A 14,059-nucleotide genomic window follows, 5' to 3' on the forward strand; every position below is an offset into this window, starting at 1 on the left:
GAATTTCAGATTTTGAGATTTTTTGTTTTAGGGGTCAAAACTGGATTGCGTGGTTTTCACTTGCTTTTTATGATTGTTCTATACTCTTTTGATCAAATAATTCCATTTGGAAACATCAAACCCAGCTTTTGCCAATCCAGAAATGAAATTAAAAGATTGGAAATATCAAACAGCACAAAAATAAGCAAACTGCACCAGAAAATGACACTTAAAGTGGTGCTTGCAGTGGCAAAAATGAATGGCAGGGTGTCTAAGGCTTAATTGAGACCTCAAGCAAGTTTATATCATCAATTTGGATGTGTGCAAACACTTAAACAGCAAAGGAAAATACTACACCAGAAAATCACTAATCCACTTCCAATTTGAAGCAAATTTGATGGTTTGGATGGTGATTTTGCATATAGTATTGTAAATGACCATTTGAACAGTGCACACAAGTTTGAAATGATGAGATAAACTTGTGCAAACATATACAAATCACAGAAACATCCAAACTCAACAATTCAAAGCAGTTGTAGCCAATTATGCAGCACTTTTAATCAAAATTGTACCAGAAAATGTGGTTGGAAAATGGAAAAATCAGTGTCCAAAATGAATGGTACTATGTTTAAAGCTCAACTGAGACTTCCAGCAAGTTTAGATGATGAAATGGAATGTGTACAATCACTTAGGCAACAAAGAAAGTAACCACATCAGAAATTCAGTGGTTCACTTCCCAAAATTTAAGAAAATGTGAGTATTTCAAATGTGAAGGTGCACCAAAGCTGCAAATTGACCAATTGAACAGTGCAGACAAGTTTGAAATGGCCAATTATACTTCCACAAACGTTAAAATAGTACAGAAGGACACTAATTCTCAAAATCACCTTGTAAGTTGGCAACTATGTAGTAAAAATGGCCAAACAACACCAGGAATTAAAAATATAACAGAGTCAATGCTGGATGGATCAACAAACATGTAAGAAAGGTCCTAAGCAACTGGATTCTAGCTGGAAAATGTTAGCTAGGAGATGTTAGGATAACAACAATATACTTTCTTTGGTTATATTAGGTGTATTTTGAAATTTTCACCTATTTAGAACACTTTTTATGTTTTAATTACTTCAATTTTGAGACTTCATAATTGAAGTCCAAAATCATATGTTCAACTTTGACTTTAGAGTTCACTTTCACAATTAAAGTCTAAATTCATGTCCAGGTTGTTGGAGACTTTAAGAGACATATCTTTTAACATATTGAAGGCCAAATTAATCACTGGAGTGCCCTTAACCACTACCAGTTGGAGCAAAGTTAATAAAGTTTAACCTAAGAGGTGGTCTACTTTAGCCTTAGTAAGGAATTTTCAGTTTTTTAGTTAATATATAAATTATAAAACAACTATAACTTTGGTTCCTCCTTCTAGTTTGGTAACTTGGGGGATTCAAGGTAATATATAACCAACATATATGCATGTTGGTTTGTCCTTGTACTCTACTTCATCCTTATAGTTACTCATTTTAAGTCTTACCCTGTATTGAAAGAAATTTTTAAGGGTGTTGTCACGGTCTTTTTCCAAGAGGGAATTTTGGTTGAAGGGTGGGGAACAAGGTGTGGAGATTATATATAACAAGAATATGCAACACAGAGAACACAAGAGAGAAGACAAAAGGCGAAAGAGAAAGAGAGATAAAAGGAAGACAAAATTTTATTTACCAAAAGGAGGGGCCAGCATGTTTTATTTATCAAATTGTTGCATGGCTATAGGCTTTTAGACAGATCAATCAGAAGCAAAATAAAGCAAGGCAAACAAAATAAGACATCATTTACCAACCTGGAAATGATGAAGTCTTCGACACTTGAGTGTAGCCCTTAAAGAATGACACTTTTGCAACTAACTTTAACCCACTCCGTTCGAAGCTTCCAAACGTTATGTGCTCCTAATTGAAACCCCAAAACCTTGTACAATAATGGACAATTTTAATTAGCAAAACGCAACAACAATAAAAGATTAATCATCAAACACCCTATTACCAAGAACAGGGGCTCAACTTATAAGCTTCTAAAAATAAACCAGATATATATACACACCTAATTGTCACCTATTTAGTACACTTATTATGTTTTAAGCAGTGTAATTTTAGGTTCTCAATAGTCAAATCTTGTATTTTTTTGTATTTTCGAATTCAGCCCTCATTTTTATCTTTCTTTTATGTTTTAAACCTTGTATAAATAGTTTAATAACTGTTTTGGGTAGTACTTTAATACGATATGCATTATGACCACATTTAGCCTATTCTAGTTACTAGTTTTAGGTTCAAGGATGTCATATTTTGAGTTCTAGGTTGTTTTTGTAGTGTGAGTTTCTAATTAGCTAGGTTTTACCATTCTAAACTTGTTAGGACAATTTCTTTGAAGTTTCTTAGGCTAGTTTAGTGCAGTTTGCACATTTTGACCATTATAGTACATTTTTAGTACTCATTTTAAGGTTTAGTAGTGGTTTACTCAAACAAGTTTAATTATCATAACTAACCACTTCAGCAACTTAGTTTGATGAATGGAAACATGTTCAAATGAGATTTGAACTCAATTTTAAACTTAGTGCAGTTTTATATGGTTTACTCTTACTGGTTTAAGTGCTTTAATTTTTACGTCCATAGTTAGAATTTGTTTTCTTACTGATTTGTAGTGATTAGTTAAGTCTTTATTAGTATTTTAGCATTGTGAACTTGTCTACATACTTACATTCCTATTCTTACTTGGTTCATATAGCATTTTTTGGGTTTGTTTGGGTGAATTTGGCAATTCTGATTGTTTGTACTGATTATATTAGTTTTGACATTCTTTTACCATTTAAAACTTGTTTACAAAGTGTTTGAACAATTCTACATATCAGTTTAGTGCAATCCTCATTTTAAAACTAGTTTAGCATACTTTTTAGGCTTTCACTAGTGAGTTTTAGAATCTCTTACAATTACTGACTTTTGAAGTTTTCTTTAGTCATCTAAGACTTGCTTAGGTTGTTTCTTTACTGGTATTCTTTCTGTTTTAGTTTAGTTCTTACTTTTACCTTCTTTAACCTAGTTTTAGAGTGTTTTTGTAGGTTGAGTAGTAAAATTTTGAGTTTACTGTACAATTTAATTTGACTTGGTTTCTAGTTTTCTTTAGTCATTTTAAAGTTCCTTGAATAAATTTTACCTCTGTTTTTACTAGTTTTTGCATATTTGCACATTTCTCATTTTGCTAGCTTAACTCTTAATTTGTAGATGATAGATAGACTGTCTAACTTGAGTGCATAATTTGTAGTCATGTTCGTATAGTTTCATACATTGAATTAAGTGATTTTTACATCATGAATCACTTCCAAAGAACAGTTTTGACAAAAGTTAAGCTTGACAGATTTGAACTTCATTTTTTCTTGTGTGTGCATTCATGAAAATGACATTCTAGGCCTTGCATTATTTCTCTTCATAATTGATCATTTGATGTGAATTCTTAATGTGATCTAGGCCCTATTTCAATTAAGTCACTTGCCAAATATGAATGGATTATACTCAAAACATATTGCATTCACGTTCAACTATCGTGTTTGTGTGTTTTGGTTTCTAAATGACCAGTCAAGCCTTTATATAGGCTAAAGCAAAGAGCTAAAACTGGAAAACGAATCAACAAGACAGGTAACAACTAACTAAGTACCTAAATCAAAGGTAACAACTAACTAAGTACCTATATCACATGCACACATACCATGATATCATGACCGGTTTCACAACAACATTTATTCTAGTATACTCAAACAAAACTGAATCAAATGTCTAGGACTTTAATACATTTAAAAGCTTCATACCCTTTAGCAATCTGGCCATAACACTACATTTCACACATGCAACATAGCTTGGAATATAAGAAAAAATAGCATTCAACCTAATATGACCATAGCAGTCTGTGGTTTCAATCCTTCCCAAACAAGGATCAGTAATACAAGCAATGTAATTCCTAAGATGAACTCAAAACACTCTAATAATACAATCTCATTGTTTTAGTAATGCAACCACATTTTTATTCAACATTTAACCATAATTCTACACCAATGCTCACTTCATTCAGAGACAAAGAGCTTACCTCCACGCTACAACCTCCCTGGACGAAGACAGCCTCCTAACACCACACTTTTTCCCTACACTGTGCTTCACTCGACCTTCAACGCAACACTATAATTGCAATAATTTTCCAATGATATTTAGTGTTAAACAAAATGTCTAATGTGAACCAAAAGCAATACAAATATATTCAGGTTAACTCACACATGCATGACAAACGGGGTAGCCACCAAAAGGTACATAATTTGAAGCAATAATTTGAATCAATAACTCACCTCTACGGTACATAATTCTAAGACTAGCTACTAAAAGACAACTTACAAAAACAGTGATTCAGTTTAGCCATTACCTTGAGATCAGAGAGACCAATCACACAAGCACACTTCACTACTTTAGCACCAGCAAGTTCTACAATTGAAAGCAAACTTAACCATTTTAGGAACAACAACAAAAAATGGGGTTAATTCATAAAGCTTTTTTTTATATATATTTAAACATGCTTTTTATTTTTTGTATTATAAAGACTACATAATTCATGTATTATGAAATAAAATGATAATATAAGGTGGTAGCTTATGGCAGAAACAATGTAATAAAAAACAGAGAATAGTATGATTAATATGAGAAAAGGAGATAAAGGGAATACTACTTTTATTCATCCGCCAAGAAGAAAGAGTTGCACCATGACTAAGAAATTAAAAGAAGCACAAAAGCAGCATGATCATAAAGGTGAAAGAAAAATATCTCACGTTCATTAATATCTCAAAAAGTGCAACATTGACTAACAAAAATGACCCTTTGTTAGACAAGTAAAAACCATCATTTATTTGAAGCCTGAATCCTAATCATAATCAACTTCATTCATTCTTTCAGTTTCTTCACCCGTCACTGCATAAAACACCTCCATTAACCTAGGAAGAAATTCCAGAGGCAGCCATGGTGGAATTTCCTAATTTCTTGCCAAACAAATTTATGACCTCTAATTTCTAATACCTGCATTATGAATTTATGATGGCCCAGAAAATGTATATTCATATTTCCCATATCAGCATATATTCACACTCTTAAATCTAAACTCTCACGCATATTTGATTTAACAACGAACATGCATTCTCCAAACTTTTTCTTTCTTTTCTGATATGAAAGTAGCTATTTTCATGTTTTGCTGATTTTTTTTAATGTTATATAACTTAATTCATAGAGAAAACAAAAAGAAAAAAACTTAATTATAATTTATATCTCTATATTTAATCACCTAATTACTCTCAACAACCTTGATCTCCACAAAAAAAACAGTTCAGACCAAGTCAAAGAACATTGTTACCCTTTGCTAACAAAGCTCACACACCACCCCTACAACGTGCTCGGTAATCCTCTCCCTCTTCCTTGTTAACTGACTTCATTTTTCAACTTTAGGTCTCTTTTTAAGTCCAAGGTGCCCAACCCTACTATTATAAGAAGAACACTTTCACTCTTTGGCAGCAAGAAAGCACACACTACACTAAAGAGAGCATCTTCAAATCCGAATATGGAAGGTGAATTCATCTTCCAATTGGTATAATAGGGTAATGTATCTTTATGGATGTCAAAGCAAAGAACCTAACAAGGAAACAACTTAGGTATGCTACGGTGCAAGGGTCCCATTAAATTATTGTACTTATTAGGTACAAGAAAGTGTTTTTGGCAATAAGAAAACAGATGTTACCTTTCGGGATGCTTCAACTTTCTCACTTTGAGCTACTACATGAAGTCCTTCGACATGTCTTAGCTCAATTCTCAACCTTTCCAGCTCAAGGTTCAATTTTGCCTGATAAAATAAATGACCACAAAAAAAAGTTCACTTGTAAATTGGAGTTGTATCTATCTAGAATTTGCTCAAGCAATAGCTATATGACAAGCAACATAAAGTTTTTTATGAAGGATTGCATGTTCAATAAAACTTTCGATTCTGCACAACAAATTTGTAGTTTTACATTTGCATGAAAAAAATGGTTCTAGTGGAAGATCAAATTTGTGTTGCTGGACACTTCTCAAGTATAGGATAGAACGAAAATTAAATAAAAAAAAGTAATGAACACTTTGCCATCCGTTAAATCATTTATACATATGTCTATGTTTTCCAATAGGGTACCATCACCTGATGTATGAGCTAGAAATCAGTACCATTTCATCAAGCCATTTGAACAATAATGTGAAGAATAATGTGAATGTCTACCGTTTACAGGACAACATATGAGCAGAATTAAAGCTAAAAATAGGAAAATTAGTAAAAATTATAAAATATGACATCCAACTAATATTTTCTATGGTTAAATGGTTTAGAACAAGTTCAGAACAAATTCACAAAGCTAAAAATTAAAGCAAAACAGTGAAAAGAAGATGAAAAATAGGAAAAATGAGGAGTGAAGAGACTTACAGATTGACGCGAGACAAGTCGAGCAGCTGTGTTGTCTTCAGTTGTTGCCCCCTCCACGCACCACGAAGCCCCTCGTCACCGTTGTCACCTCCTCCACGAAACCCTCCTGACGCACCGACAACGAATTTGTCACGCAGCCCCTGCAACCACAGAACGAACCGCCACCGCAGAATGCTTGCGCGAAGGACTGAGACGACGTCCGACAACAAAACCTCTCAAATTTGGGGAATGTTGGTGACGGTTCAATGGCTCGAACAAACGGGAAAGCTAGTGAGGGCTTGATGTCTCCGACAAAGGGGGAATGCTGGTGAGGGTTCGAAGAAAGAAAGGGTAAATTTTGGCTTGAAAAATGAAAGTTAGCAGAGGGAAACCAAGTCTGCTGGGGTTTAATTACACCAGCACCTTACCGAGGGTCATATATCCTTCGGTAAGTTAATTCACCAAAGCCAATACCGACGGTCCAAAGACCTTCGGAAAAAGGCCTTCGGTAATGAGTGCATTTCACCATGGCCTTCGGTAATGATCTATCCGACCGTCGGTAACACACTTTTATCGAAGGACAAGAGGCCGTCTGTAAAAACCCTTCGATAATACACCAATTTCTTGTAGTGAATGTTCTTAAATTATTAAATTCAAACCTAAAAGGAACAAAAATATAATTCACTAAAGAAAAACTTATAAACATAAATGAACAAGTTCTAAGTAACATTCTAATGGTGTTGTATAATGTACAATCTGAAATTTTTGAAAGTTGAATTGAAATTAAACCAACTTAAAAATAGATTTCAATATTATTTTAATGATTTTAATGAAACTTTGTTAAGTTTTACATTTGAGATGTCTAATGTAAAAAAAAAGTATATGGAAAATAATACATCAAATAGAAATAAAATTAAACTATAGTATATATAATTTCAGTGTAATCTTTATTTTCAAAAAAGTTCTATAGGATTATAATATATGTAATCCTACTCTGAATCACATCATGAATAATTGTTTTGGTGTGTTACACGATATAAGTTTCGGATCGTGTTTTGAAAGAGTATTTAATGACGTAATAAAACCAACTTCAAAAGAAATATTCTAAAATATAACACATATTCCATAATGATAATCCAGAATACTAAAGATTTGGTGCTTGTTAATTGAAAAAAATAATTATATTATGTTCTAAAATATTTTCAGGAATATAATGAATTGCACGTATGCATGTTTTAAAATAGGTTAAATAAACTTAGTGTCTTTAGAAACTCATAATGAATTTGGTATTTTTGAAATATTTTCAGTGTTTCTATTTATTTAAACTTTAATAAATATGTAAATATGATCTTAATAATAACTTTATTATTTTTAAATTAATGTTGGCAGTGTGTTGAGAATAGAATCTTCCCACATTTCTAACCTTAGTAGGTCATAAACTAATATCCCTATAGGTAGGTATATGAGTTTAACAAAAATAATAAAGTAATTTAACCACGTTAACTTAACTAAGGAATTGTTATTGTATTTAATTTGAATCATTCCTTCAAAATTAAATTGTGTTAAAAAGGAGCCAAAAAAACATATGTTAAATGTCTTCTTTCCCCTCGAACCTAGTTATTATACAATCAAATAATAGCTCCACAAGTTTACATTTGTACGTCTCTTTTGAAATTTTGTGAATCATTCATTAATTGAAACTTAAATGATTAGTAAAAAAGCAAGAATTCAATAAATATATATATATATATATATATATATATATATATATATATATATATATATATATATATATTGTAATTTGAGACTTATAATTAAGTTATGTTTATGTTGTACCATGATGTAAATATTAGCATAACAAATCAGATTACACAGGTTGATACCAAATTACTTTTTTATCTTGAAGTAAATTTTGTTGAAAAATCTCAATTTTAAAGAAATTGGTAAAATCATAGAATAAACCAATCTTTTAATTTTTGAAAACTTACTCATAAATGTAATTGATATTTCAATCTACTCCCTATCACACTTTGTTTTCTGTATTAGCATTATAGAATTATTTCAAATAATTTCCAAATTCATTTTATAAAACACAAGCATGACACAATTAATAGCGCATCTGGTGTAGTGGTATCATAGTACCCTCCCACGGTACTGACCGGGGTTCGATTCCCCGGATGCGCATTTTATCTAGTACTGGTCTTTAAATATTTTTAGATTTTTTTCATAAAATAGAGTGTTGTATTTTTTTTAATTCAAGAAATTACCATTTATTAATAATCACAAGACAAAAATAGTTTAAACCATTAATTTTTTTATATACATATTAGTTTTTATTTAACATCTTAGTTTCAGTTAAATACAGGTTAAAAATTAATGAATAATATGATTGGTCTATAGGAATTAATACTCATGAAAATGTAGAAAAGACATTTATGTTATAGAAAATTTGTACACACCATCTTAGTCTTGGAAGAAACTTAGAAGACTATATGCGTAAGTAAGACTAGTAAATAGTTAAGAGGATTAAGAAATAAATGCTGTAAAAGTAAAAGATGTTAATTTGACTTATTTGCATATCAAGCTTAACTTGTTTTTAAAATACATATATTTTTATTGACTCATAATGAATAGGTTGAAAAAGGTCAATCTCACAAAATTTCCCATATACCCATGTAGAATGAATTAGGGTTAGAGTTAAAATAGGTTAAGATTAAAGTTAAAGTTAATTTAATCTATTAAAATATTAAAATAGTATTTTAATAAAGATAAATTAAAGATACATAAAATAATGCACAACGTTCATTATGAAGTTTTGTTCTTAAATTTACTTGTAGATTTAATAAAACATTATTTTAAAAAAATCACGTTTTTTTTACAAACAAAACTATAATTTTTTATTTTGCTTAATAAATTTGTATGACTAGTGTTATGTTTGGTTTTCTGTTACAATATTTGTAACATATTTATTTATTTAATTATAAATATAACTCACAGTAATTAAAAAAATTAATCTATAAATTTGATAATCATTATTGTTTATAACTAAAATAAGTTTCAGTTTGAAAATTGATTTTAACAACGCTGAATTCAGGTGTTAAACTCATATATTTTAATAAATCTTTTATTTTAATATTATTTAATGTTTTTATTTATTTATTTGGATATGTATAATAAATATTTATGTAAAATGTAATCCTAACCTAACATTTGGTTTTGATAAAGTGTTGTAAAACAATGTATAAGTTGTGAAGACTCTTTTTGTCTTATAATCCGAGATAATGACACATATAAATACTTAGTCTCATAATGTCAAACACAATATTTTGTTGAATGATAATAAATACAATGTTTTATTTGAGAACATTTAAGATAATGTTTGGATAAACAAATAATAATGATATTCAGATTTAGTTAAAAGTGGTTAAAATTTAAAGAATACTCAATTTTATTAAGAAATAATTGTGATCAAAAGAATATTTATACTTTTTAGCAATAGTAAATACAGTGAAATGTAATTGTGGTGAATAAAAACTTAATGCAGTCTTTTTCAATAAACTAATCAATATTAATATTTAAAGTTATAACAATTGTATTTATTGAAATTTTTTAATTTTGTTATGAATTTAGCAAAATTCTTTAGTATTTGATACACTAAGTGACTTCCATATTTGGAATGTTACATTAAACACGTTGTATAAGACTTGAAAACATTCAATGTAAAAAAAAATTATGTGATCTTGTTGTATGTTTATTAATAAAAAAAGTTTTTGTTTTCACAAGTGTTGTGTAGCTCAACTCGTTAGAGCCCTTATTAGAATAGTGGTCATGTGTTCAAATATTAAAGAATGTATAAAATGTTTTATTATGCTATTATTAATGACTAGTATTTGTATGCCTAAAATATATTGTGGTGTATAATATAATCAATTGAATCTTGGTAATTTGATGATTGAAACGGTTATACGTCAAAAAGCTCATGTTAAGTCGATTTTGGATCATTGTGAATAATATTCTTTTCTCTCACCAACCCTAAACTTCAACTTCCCCGATAAATTTTAAAAATATAATTCAGTCACGTTTTTAATACCACGTAATAAAATAATAAAAAACTACACTGTCAACATGCTACCTAATACCCTCTTAATGGCGTTTGATCAATTTAACAGAAAACCTTTATTTGATTCAATTTTATAAAAATAAGAATCTGATTCAATTTTACAAAAATAAGAACTTGATTGAGACGTCGAAAAAGAAGATGACCTATTTGAAATTCTAGGCAAAAATAGAGACGTAAAGAGATATTAAACCTTTAATTTATTAATGGGAAAGGGAACTTTTGTGTGTCTATATTTTTTATAAGAAAATACAATTAATAATGATGATTGCATACAATAATAGTTGGGCTTTATGGTACATTGTGTGTGGTTATAGTATATTGTGGTGTTCGATGTACTATGTTTTTGTCGTGTCGATATATATAATAATTATTTTTAGTATTTTGATATTTTATTTTCTTTTTCTTTTTAAATCATTATATATTATTTTAAGATATTCTCAAGAATAACTTAAGAATGGGAGAATTTCTTTATATTACAAGTAATGTGGTCCTTCTTTTCATAAAAACAATAGTCATTTTAAGTGTTGAGAACAAAACTATAAGAAAATATTTAGTTTAATATCTATGTTAATATTTTACTAACTCACAAGATAAATTTGAAATATTTTTTCTACTTATAGACTAACTTCTAGAGGGTAAATATTATTTAGTTATAGTTAAAACAAAAAAATAACATAGCTAACAATTGGTTATTGAATAATACAATTTTTTTATATTAAAGTTATGGTCTAGTTCTAATTTTCAAATCTTGAAATAGATTTTTCTCTTCTGATTTTATGATTTTAGTCGTTGTATTTTAGAATTTTTCATAAACTTTTTAAAAGTATACTTGTTTTGTTTCTTTTATTTTTATCCATTTAAATCCTAAACTTAACATATCCGTTTATGGTAGTATTAAGAAATAATTTAATTAATCAACATTTAAAATGAACTTTTCGAAAAGAAATGATAATTATTATGAAAAGAAAGCATTAACTAAAATTTAAGAGAAAACATTTTAAAATGATTTTTTTTTAAATTATGAAAATATAAGAGAAGAAAATAAAAGCATATTTGAACATGCTAAGATCGAATAATTATTAATAGCATATTTTATTATATTTAATCATTGAATGATAGGCCTTAGCCAAGCGCATCTGCTGTAGTGGTATCATAGTAAATGTTTTATAAATGTTTAGTTTTTTCTTAGTTGTTTTCGTGGGATATTTTTTTAATCCAAAAAATTACTTTTTATTTATTGATCACATATAAACATTAATTTGATATATATATATATATATATATATATATATATATATATATATATTATTTTTATTTTAACATCAATGCCTACTTAAGGTTAAAAAATAATGAATAATTTTATTGGTTTATCATATTTTTATTATATCATAATATATGTAAACACTTAGACTTGGATGAGTGTAAGTGATTAGATATATTAGTGTAGGAATTCAATGTTTATTTCATTGAACTCAGGTTCTTATATAGCGAAAATGAAAACGTAACACATTACCCATAAGAGACTACAAGTTATGCCTTGTGGTTTACTAATCATTGAAGAGATTTTTTTTATTTAAAAAATATATAAAATGGTTACTATAATATAAGATATATAAAATAATTATTATAATATAAAAAGTTATATACGAGGATTATTTCTTAAACGAATTCATTAAAAGGATATAAATTTATTATGTATGAGATTTTCGTTATATAAAAGAAATTTAAAGAGATTTTCAAAGAAACATAAAACAAAAAAGTAGGATAAGATATATATAATATTTTATTATTTTTAGAAGATCACCTAAAATCTCTTAAGAGTATTTAGAGTTTTAAAAGTGAAAATGAAACCCATAAATATATATACTAAACGAGTGAATTAGTGTTACTTTTGGGCGAGAAAGAACGTGACTGAATAAATTTGAAAGAGAAGCAACGAGTAAGAGGTAAAGGGAGCTTATATTCTTTTATTCTTGATTTTCTTTTCTTGTCTTTTTGTTTGTATGTGATGTAGTATTTTATGAGTCTAAATTGTGGAGTAGATGTTATTTAGTATGATTGTGTTGATATGTTAATATATATTTGCTTGTTTAGAAACATAAATAAATGGTTGTGTGTGGTGACTCGATGAAAGGTGGTGAAAGGTAAACTCTGCGCAGTTGTACCAGAGGTGAACTTTGTCGGGGAAGCTTTGTTAAAACAAGATCGTTTAAAGAATAGATATCGTGTAAGCAACCCAGGTTTTCAAGTTTAACAAAAAGCGTTAAATGAAATATTTTTGCGTGTGAAAAGTTGTTTAAAGCAATGGCGTCTAACGTTTGAAGCAAAGTTTATAAATAACGTTTTTTAGACCAAGCTGTCTAAATGAATTAGAAAATCATAAACAACATCTGAAAGATGTCTAAAAGAAATTATTTCTCTTTAATTCATCTATTAGATTATATGAGAAAAATAAGCTAGCATCTTATGAAAATAGAAGTTTATCTCTTATATAACACTAAATTTAAAAGAAGTTTTTATTTAATACAGTGTTATATCAAACAAAGTTTTCTAAATAAAACATCGTTTGATGAATAATCACTAAACGCTATATCTCTTATGTTTATACCATACGATGATTATACGCGTTATATGTCTTAACCAAACAATGCATTTATGAATGGAATGACAAATAAAAAATGTCTTGAACACACTACATTATCTAACGCTTATCAACGTTCAAAACATTTAATGCATGTATGATAAAGTGCATCAATGCTTGTATATTTTCTTTCTTGATATTCGTCCAGATCAATAAAGCTGAAAGATATGTTACTGCATCCTAGAAAAGAAGTTGTGAGAGTAGAAGAACATTCTGGGAATGTTTCCCTTAAAGCCATATGCTCTGTCACATTGTACAAAGTAGACTAAAGTATGATTCACATCTAAAGGCTACCAGCTCTCCAGAAGTCAACTTCTTTGTCTAACAGTCATCTTTCAAGAGAAGCTATATATAGAAGAGAAGAAGAAGATGATAACAAAATAAAGATAACATAAAAAGAATAGCAACGTGAAAAGATAATAGAAAGAAAAACTTGTTGTGCTCATATATCGTCTGAAGTTGAATACATAACACCTCATACTGTTTACATCCTTTGCTTAAGAGTTATCATCTATAGTTTGGTTCCTAACATTGTTTATGTTTTAAATTTTGAAAGAGAATTAAAACAGTTGTTTGGACGTGTTGTCTAAGTTTGGAACCAAGAGTTGTGGGAATACTACTAGTTGTAAACCAGGAATGTCTAGTCGTGTTGACTAGGGAACAAGGAGTTGTGAGAATACTCAGTGTAAACATGGAGAGGTAAAATTCGTGTAATCTTGGAAAAAATTAGTGGAACCCCTTAAGAGCTCTTAAGGGAGAACTGAACATAGCTCAAGTTGAGTGAACCAGTATAGAAATCTAGGATTTATTGGTTTTCCATTCAAAAC

At 29.0% G+C, this 14,059-nt stretch overlaps 1 non-coding gene across 1 annotated transcript; it reads left to right on the forward strand.

Annotated features, from left to right (window-relative positions):
- The first annotated feature begins 8,584 nt into the window (after positions 1 to 8,584).
- Positions 8,585 to 8,655, forward strand: TRNAG-CCC (transfer RNA glycine (anticodon CCC)). Its single transcript has one exon. It is a non-coding gene; the product is annotated as a tRNA-Gly (tRNA).
- Positions 8,656 to 14,059: the final 5,404 nt, after the last annotated feature.

This window comes from Vigna umbellata, chromosome 6 (assembly GCF_029865625.1).
Source record: "Vigna umbellata cultivar VRB3 chromosome 6, Vumbellata_1.0, whole genome shotgun sequence".
Classification (NCBI taxonomy): domain Eukaryota; kingdom Viridiplantae; phylum Streptophyta; class Magnoliopsida; order Fabales; family Fabaceae; genus Vigna; species Vigna umbellata.